At 44.0% G+C, this 8036-nt stretch overlaps 1 protein-coding gene across 2 annotated transcripts in view; it reads left to right on the top strand.

Annotated features, from left to right (window-relative positions):
- The first annotated feature begins 606 nt into the window (after positions 1-606).
- Positions 607-8036, top strand: part of LOC121584432 (rho-related BTB domain-containing protein 2-like) — a 69348-nt gene continuing 61918 nt past the window's right edge. The window contains exons 1-2 of one of the 2 annotated variants that reach the window (XM_045225615.1): positions 607-791; positions 1799-1919. The gene's annotated coding sequence lies outside the window, so the exon portion shown is untranslated. Of the gene's footprint in view, positions 792-1211; positions 1715-1798; positions 1920-8036 lie in introns of those variants that run through there. The other variant, XM_045225616.1, reaches the window with a different exon arrangement.

Raw genomic sequence — 8036 nt, 5'->3', positions numbered from 1 at the left:
GTGCTAACTGTGCCACTAGAGATCCTGGTTCGAATCCAGGCTCTGTCGCAGCCGGCCGCGACCGGGAGACTCATGGGCGGCGCACAATTGGCCCAGCGTCGTCCAGGGTAGGGGAGGAAATGGCCGGCAGGGATGTAGCTCAGTTGATAGAGCATGGCGTTTGCAACGCCAGGGTTGTGGGTTCGATTCCCACGGGGGGCCAGTATAAAAAATAAAAATTTAAAACAATTATTCACTAACTGTAAGTCGCTCTGGATAAGAGCGTCTGCTAAATGACTGTAAATGTAAATGTGTCCTGAGCAATGGGCTGAGCAAGACCAGAGATGAATAATACTCAGTATGGACTAGGCCAGGTGAGGTAAAGACAGAGATTGTGTGAATTTGATTGATAGGCTGTAGTATAGTCACTATACAAATATGTCAAGTCCTGCGGTAGGTATAGTCGGTAGGCTATATGGCTTGAGCATTTATTTCAGGTTTAATTCACCTCTCTCTTAAAAATACAACAGGATATGACCGTATTACTAACATCCTCTCCCTCTCCTCCGCGCTATGTGCCAGTGAGGGCATCCATTAAGTTTATGAATGGATGGGTGTGGCGGAGGCGGCGGGTGAGTGATTGGCGCTAGGCTGTCGTCACTGCTCTCGTTGATAGGCACTGGCGTTTTGTCGCTGGCTGGACTGGATTAAAGCGCAACTGGGCTCCTCCACGGTATGTGACAACTGAGAGCGAGAGACAGACAGCGACACCACAGAGACTCGAGTCGAGGGGTGAACTTCGGGCGAATTTGGTGAGGCTATGGGGCGGTCTCGCACCACATGCACTACACGCGTTGAAGGGGTGGGATTGGAGCAGGGTTACGGTGAAACAAAGGATTTGAGATTAACTTTTTTGTCTCAAAATGTCCTTACTGACAAAGAAAAACAGGTAGTCTATAGTTTATATAAAAGCATTGCACGTTGTGAATACCACGTTTCCTTTTGTCTTATGCTTGCGATCACATTTGCGTAGACTAGGTTTCGGCTATAGTTAGATTTGGATGAATTTATAGACAACTAGTCACTGCTTAGATAATAGGCTAATAAGAAATATCAAGAATTGTAAATATATATAGGCTATATATATATATATATATATATATATATATATATATATATATATATATATATATATTCTTGGTAAAGGCAATAGAAGGAAACAGACAAAGAAAGTCGGGCACATGCTTCTCCTCCAATGGCCCCGTTTAGGTGTGACAGAAACAACAAAGGACGTGGACAAACTCGCATCAGCACCAGTGAACACCCAGTCCCCTAAACAAGATTGTCTGCAGCTTTTGCAATATGCAATAGGCTGCATAATTACATTCCTTCTGGCGTCTGTACAGTCGGGAGTGTTTTAGAGCAGACTGGTGACAACAAAACGGGTCCAAAAGGCATCGGAAGACAGGCGTCAAGTCTCACTAAGAAACGGGTCCAAAAGGCATCGGAAGACAGGCGTCAAGTCTCACTAAGAAACGGGTCCAAAAGGCATCGGAAGACAGGCGTCAAGTCTCACTAAGAAACGGGTCCAAAAGGCATCGGAAGACAGGCGTCAAGTCTCACTAAGAAACGGGTCCAAAAGGCATCGGAAGACAGGCGTCAAGTCTCACTAAGAAACGGGTCCAAAAGGCATCGGAAGACAGGCGTCAAGTCTCACTAAGAAAGAAATGTGCCAGTAAATATTAAGTGCACATTGTTCACACATCTTTGTATCAGTAGCATGCAGGCATGTCCTGAACATTTTTATTGTGTCTTGCAGCTAAATGGGAAGAGAAATAGACGAGCGCTGTGAAAATAACTGAAAGAAAGGGAAAAGTGGAGAGAGTGAAGTGGACTCCGCAGAACACCGAAAAGATTCCAGAGGCGAGTGACCATTGAAGGTAAATTCTTAGTTGACTGCCATAATCGGGCTAATCTCATGCTATTCTACACATTTTGCAATGACACTGAGAGAATTTAGCATTTTTAAAGCTAATTTGCTGCGATGGTAGCTCGGTTAAACCAGTATATTAGGCCTAACTTTTCAACAACCTATAGGTAACTGAAATCCTATTTTTAAGATATGTTAAAAATATATATAGAGTATTTAACATGGGTTTGTCTAGCCTATGATTATCTCAATAAAATAGGTTACTTTCTTTCATAGCACCTGCTGTCGACCATGACAAAGGGAAATGCACTACAACAATGTGTCTCCTGAGAAGTTACATTATTAGAATGACAGCAGGAACTGTTCATTCCCATCCCTCTCTCTATAGACACCCACTGTAGCCTATAAAAGTTCAAGCGTTTTGCCTCTGAAATGACACCACCCTCCATATCTTTATTAACTTGACCAACAATCCACATAATTCCCCCATCTCTCTCTTTTTCTCTCTCAATTCAATTCAAAGGGCTTTATTGGCATGGGAAACATATGTGTACATTGCCCCATCTCTCTCTCTCTCTCTCTCTCTCTCTCTCTCTCTCTCTCTCTCTCTCTCTCTCTCTCGCTCTCTCTCTCTCTCTCTCTCTGATTTTTCCACTTTCTGAGATGTGGATGGTCAGATACAGAGTAGACATCAGTTCCTCTGCTCTGTTTTTGTACCAGCTGTAGAATTTGAGCCATTCTTCCTTGGGTGAGGCCTGTCCGGCTCTGTGAAATATGTTATTCTCCTGAGGGGGTTGGGAGTGTGTATTGGCAACTGGGGCTTTCCACTGGGGTTGAACACCAAACATTCCAGGCTGCTGGATGAAGGGTTAGCAGGCCAGCTCTGCACGGCTGGGAGCCATATAAGACGCTGTGTCTTTGTGTGTTGAGCAATATCACACACACACACACACCCTCCGACCCCCACCACTGTTGAACTCTGCATACCCCGACGAACGCATGGGGTGGGAGGCCGTGGGGAGGGCTGTGTGTGCATTCCACTCTCTACCAAGGGACATGAGAGCTGCTGAAACCATGTGACGTCTCATAACAGTCTGACGCAGTCTCCGTAAGATACATTGCAAGACAAAGGAACACACACACATACACAATGACTGCACGTGTGCAAACTCTCTCACACACACACCCCTTGGCGCCTTGGCAGTCATAAACACTCACAGAGATACTCACAGAGATACTCACAGAGATACTCACAGAGAAACTCACACAGATACTCACCGAGATACACTAAACAAAAGTTAGTTATTCTCTCTAAACCACATGATGTTTGTCTCTCTGCTGAAGTAATGCTGTTAAAGAGAGAGGGAGGGAGGGAGGGAGGGAGGGAGGGAGGGAGGGAGGGGGGAAAGCAGCAGGAGATAGTGAGAGGGATGGCAGTCATACAGTTTTACTGTTCTTTCTTTCTTTCTTTCCTTCCTTCCTTTCTCTTTTTTGGCTGCCACTGTGGTTGTTTTTTAAGCAGGGTGTCCGTGTGCAAAGAATGTGTGTCCGCGTGCGCATGAATGTGTGTGTGTTTGTATGGGAGCTGAGAGCAGAGAGGAGAGCTGGGGATGGGACAGTGGGCCTCCCCGGAGAGGAAAGGAGGAGCACAGACCCTGAGGAAGAGGGACGCATGGGGGTTAGGGTTTGGGCTGCTGGGGGAACACAGCCAGGAGAACAGCAGAGATTAGAGAGGAACACAGCCTGACACAGACAAGAGGGCTAGATATCACAAAGCCTTTGTTTTGCCAGTACAGAGTTGGGAGTCAGGTACTAAGTCAGTTACAACACCTTGTGAAAACATAAACAATCCAACCTGGGCATAACAGAGACAGATAGACTGGCAGACAGAGACAGAAAGACATACAGGCAGACAGACAAGCAGACAGATAGACAGGCAGACAGATAGACAGGCAGACAGAGACAGACAGACAAGCAGACAGACAGACAGACAAGCAGACAGATAGACAGGCAGACAGAGACAGACAAGCAGATAGACAGGCAGACAGATAGATAGACAGGCAGACAGAGACAGACAGACAAGCAGATAGACAGACAGGCAGATAGACAGGCAAACAGATAGACAGGCAGACAGGCAGACAGAGACAGAAAGACGTACAGGCAGACAGACAGGCAGACAGATAGACAGGCAGACAGAGACAGACAGACAAGCAGACAGGCAGAGAGTAAGAAAGGCTACTAGAGTAATCTACTTGCCATATATTTTACAGTAGTAGGTTGGGTTCACTAGCTTTCTAGTGCTCCCTCACTTCCTCTGCTCTTCAGGAGAATCCTAACTTCCACTTTAAGTAAAATGTTCACTTAGTCTCCCATTGATATCAATGCATAAAAAGACATCAGTTAAAGTTAGGATTTGCCCGATAAAAAGTAATTCCTCTCAGTTGAGTAATGTCATTAGTCAGTGCACTCAGTTACTCTGTGTGTCTCATAGGTCTGAGGCTCCTTTAGCTGCTATTACACATACTTATGTAATACCATATCTAAAAAACACTGCCGTTCAAAGACATTCATATTTTTTTTATATTCATATTTTATTATAGTAAAAAAAAACGTTATATTATACATTTCTATACTTACATGTACACTCACACTCCTATCACATTCACATACTGTACGTCCATGCATGAAAGCTTACATTTAAGGTGATTACATATGCACACAAGAACACAGAAACATTTACAAGCCGTCTGTGTATAGTGCCCTCTGTCCTCTCCCTCTGCCCTCTCCCCCACTCTGAGAGCCCAAGGCTGGGCTGGGGACAGGGCCTGATTGGGTGTCCTGTTTGGGTCCCTGGTCCAGGGTGACGGTACAGATAAGCGTGCCTGTTGCACAACCCCCCATACTGACACACTTTAGGGTAAGAGCTCCGAGCTTGTAAACCAAAGGTTCAGCACAGCAAAGTGTGCCTTGTTTCTTCTATGGGGATTTTGGCTTCCCACACTGGGTTGTAGCATTATTGCATCGTCATTTTTGGCAACTCGAAGGCACTCTTTCTAAACTCGTCCAGTTCCTAATTACATTATTTGAAGCTCTCCCTCTGCATTTTGTAATGATCTCACAGCGTAAACACAGATCCTAAGAAGTGGTGGAAAAAACAGCATGAGCATATTCTCAGAAGGACAGGGCTTCAAATGACAGCACCAGGCCTGAGGTAGGACAGGGTCAGGGCCCGGGTCAAATGACAGCACCAGGCCTGAGGTAGGACAGGGTCAGGGCCCGGGTCAAATGACAGCACCAGGCCTGAGGTAGGACAGGGTCAGGGCCCGGGTCAAATGACAGCACCAGGCCTGAGGGAGGACAGGGTCAGGGCCCGGGTCAAATGACAGCACCAGGTCTGAGGTAGAACAGGGTCAGGGCCCGGGTCAAATGACAGCACCAGGCCTGAGGTAGGACAGGGTCAGGCTCTGGGTCAGCTCACATTCCATCTCCAAATGTATTGGAAACAACCACCTAGAGATGTCTCTAAAACATAACCGCTGATTTGAACAGTTTTTAAACAGTTTTCTCACAAATGTTCTCATACCCACATTCATTCAAACTTGCAGGCGAACATTCTCACCAGGGCCGGATTACTGAAAGGGCACGCAGGGCACATGCCCCCCCCAGATGGGGCCCCCCAGATAGCATATGAACACGTCATAAGCAATGTTAAAATGTGTAGAATTGCAGGACATTAGCTTTAAAACTGCAACATTTTCTCTCAGCCGCATGACAGAATGTGTAGAATAGCAGGAAATTAGCTTTAAAACTGTAAAATGTTCTCTCATCCTCATGACAAAATGTGTAGAATAGCATTATGAAACTGCAAATTGAAATGTAGGGTCTTAATTTTATCACCCTGTCGCAGGATGCAGGAAATTCAAAACGTGCAGTGTATTTGAGGTTTTAAAAGGCTTCTGAAGTTAGTAATTTCCACTTTGAAATTTCAGACTTGATTTTCCCTTACGAAAAATGTATCAACCCCTACAAAAATGTTAATTCATTATAATCCATATAATAATTTGCATTTCCTCTTCTTGCGGGATAATTTTTCTGCTGTAGCAAACTGGCTCAAATGAAGATCCTATATCTATACAGGATGTGACTGTGTCTATGTCAGGGATTTTATCTGGGGGTGCCGCTCTGTAGCGTCTGCTGCTGTTCCTCATGGGTGATATAGCACTTCAGTCATATGTGTGCGTGTGTGTGTGTGCGTGTGTGTGTGTGTGTGTGTGTGTGCGTGCGTGAGAGAGTGTGTTGTCACAATATATCACTGCTGTGTGGTAATGTTTATGTGTCTGTGTTCATGTGTGCATGTTGCATAAGTGTGTGTTTGTGCGTTAGTACATGATTGTGTGTGTCTGTCTGTGTGTGTGTGTGTGTGTGTTTGTTTTATTTATTTTAATTTAACCTTTTTTTTACCAGGTTAATCTCATTGAGATTAAATATAGATTTTGCAAGAGAGACCTGGCCAAAGAAGCAGCACACAAAGTTTCTAACATTTACAACATAAAACACAAAGCACTACCCACTAAGCATTTACCGATGGTGACGTCTTTTTTTGGTCCTGTCCGGATCAGCCGTCTTTTTTGGTCCTGTCCGGACCAGCCGTCTTTTTTTGGTCCGGAACAGCCGTCTTTTTTTGGTGCAGTCCGGCCTTGATTTCAATGTCCACAGATGTCTGGTCCGGCCTAGATTTAGCCCAAACATAGACGTCTATAATTGGTTTAGATTTGGTCTGACTTTTGGTAGATTTGGTCTGAATGAATCATAGATGTCTATGCTTCACAAGTTTGGACAGCAAAGTACAGCATAGTATAGTACAGTAGAGTAGGGCTTCCCAAACTATTTCACTCAGGCCCCCCTTCCAGCACTGGGGAACCCCCCCAAGGTCTACAATGACTGAAATGACAAGAGGAAAACTGCTGATGCGCTACCCAATTTACAAATTGCACCTTGTTCTACTTTCAGGAGTAAGTTGAAACCGAACTGAGTTCCTTATTTAAAAATAAATAAATAATAATAATTAGGGGCGGAGCTCATTCGAATAATACCCAGCATGCTTTGCAAGTGTTTGTTTTTACGTTTACATTTTGGTCATTCTGCAGATGCTCTTATCCAGAGCGACTTACAGTCAGTGCATTCAACTACCGTAGATAAAGTACAACATATCAGTCATAGCCAGAAGAAATATATTCTGTAACCATTGCTGATAATGTTATTGTAGTTGAAGTGGTCTGTTGGTTTATTCTGTCTCTTGGACTACTTTCAACATCATCATTGCCAGTTTCAAAGCTTTAAAAAAATGTTTAACATAAGTGCTTGTGGCAGATTTCAGCAATAGTAAGTATTCAACTCCTCTTTCATATATTAACATGCTTGAAAGATTATTGTGATAAAATGCTTACTTTATTGAGAGTGTATGTGCAGTTTCAATTTGGCCATATAATCAATGACTGAAATATATGTCTTTTCAACGTCTGTGAAGACGTCTTTTCACCTTTCATTTAGCACCTCAAATGTACCTGACGTCAACATCTGGAAGATACGTCTAAAATTCATATTTTCAATGTCATTTTGCATACTGGGTACAGTTTAAAAACATTGATTTACACATTGAACAGGCACATTGGTTTTGGGAGGAGTGGTTCAACTTGGGTTCAAAACATTGAAAGCGCCCTAAATCATTATGTGCACAAAGTGTGTACATGCTTGTGTTTGTGTGTATAGATGATACTATGCCTTTTTGGTCAGACACACACACTAGCCATGCCTGTTGTGTTCAGACTCTCTAGTATTCTCTGGTGTCTCCTCGCATCTCTCTGCTTCCTGCCGTCCTTTAATAACATCCCACATCACACTCCTCCAGTGGCTGTGGGTTTCATTAAATCAGAATTAAGAAACACCATTAGCACCTCCGTCGCCAGCGGTGTTTGTGTGTGTGAGAGAGAGAGAGAGAGAGAGAGAGAGAGAGAGAGAGAGAGAAAGAAACAATTGAAAATACATTATTGAAAAGAAAATTGAGGAGTGATTTGTTATGAATTCCTCCTCCACTTTCTCTATAGCTGTTATAGCGCTTATAGCTATA

Source organism: Coregonus clupeaformis, chromosome 16 (genome assembly GCF_020615455.1).
Source record: "Coregonus clupeaformis isolate EN_2021a chromosome 16, ASM2061545v1, whole genome shotgun sequence".
NCBI lineage: Eukaryota > Metazoa > Chordata > Actinopteri > Salmoniformes > Salmonidae > Coregonus > Coregonus clupeaformis.
Note: the sequence above shows the minus strand (reverse complement) of the source record. Positions and strands in the feature narration are given on the sequence as shown.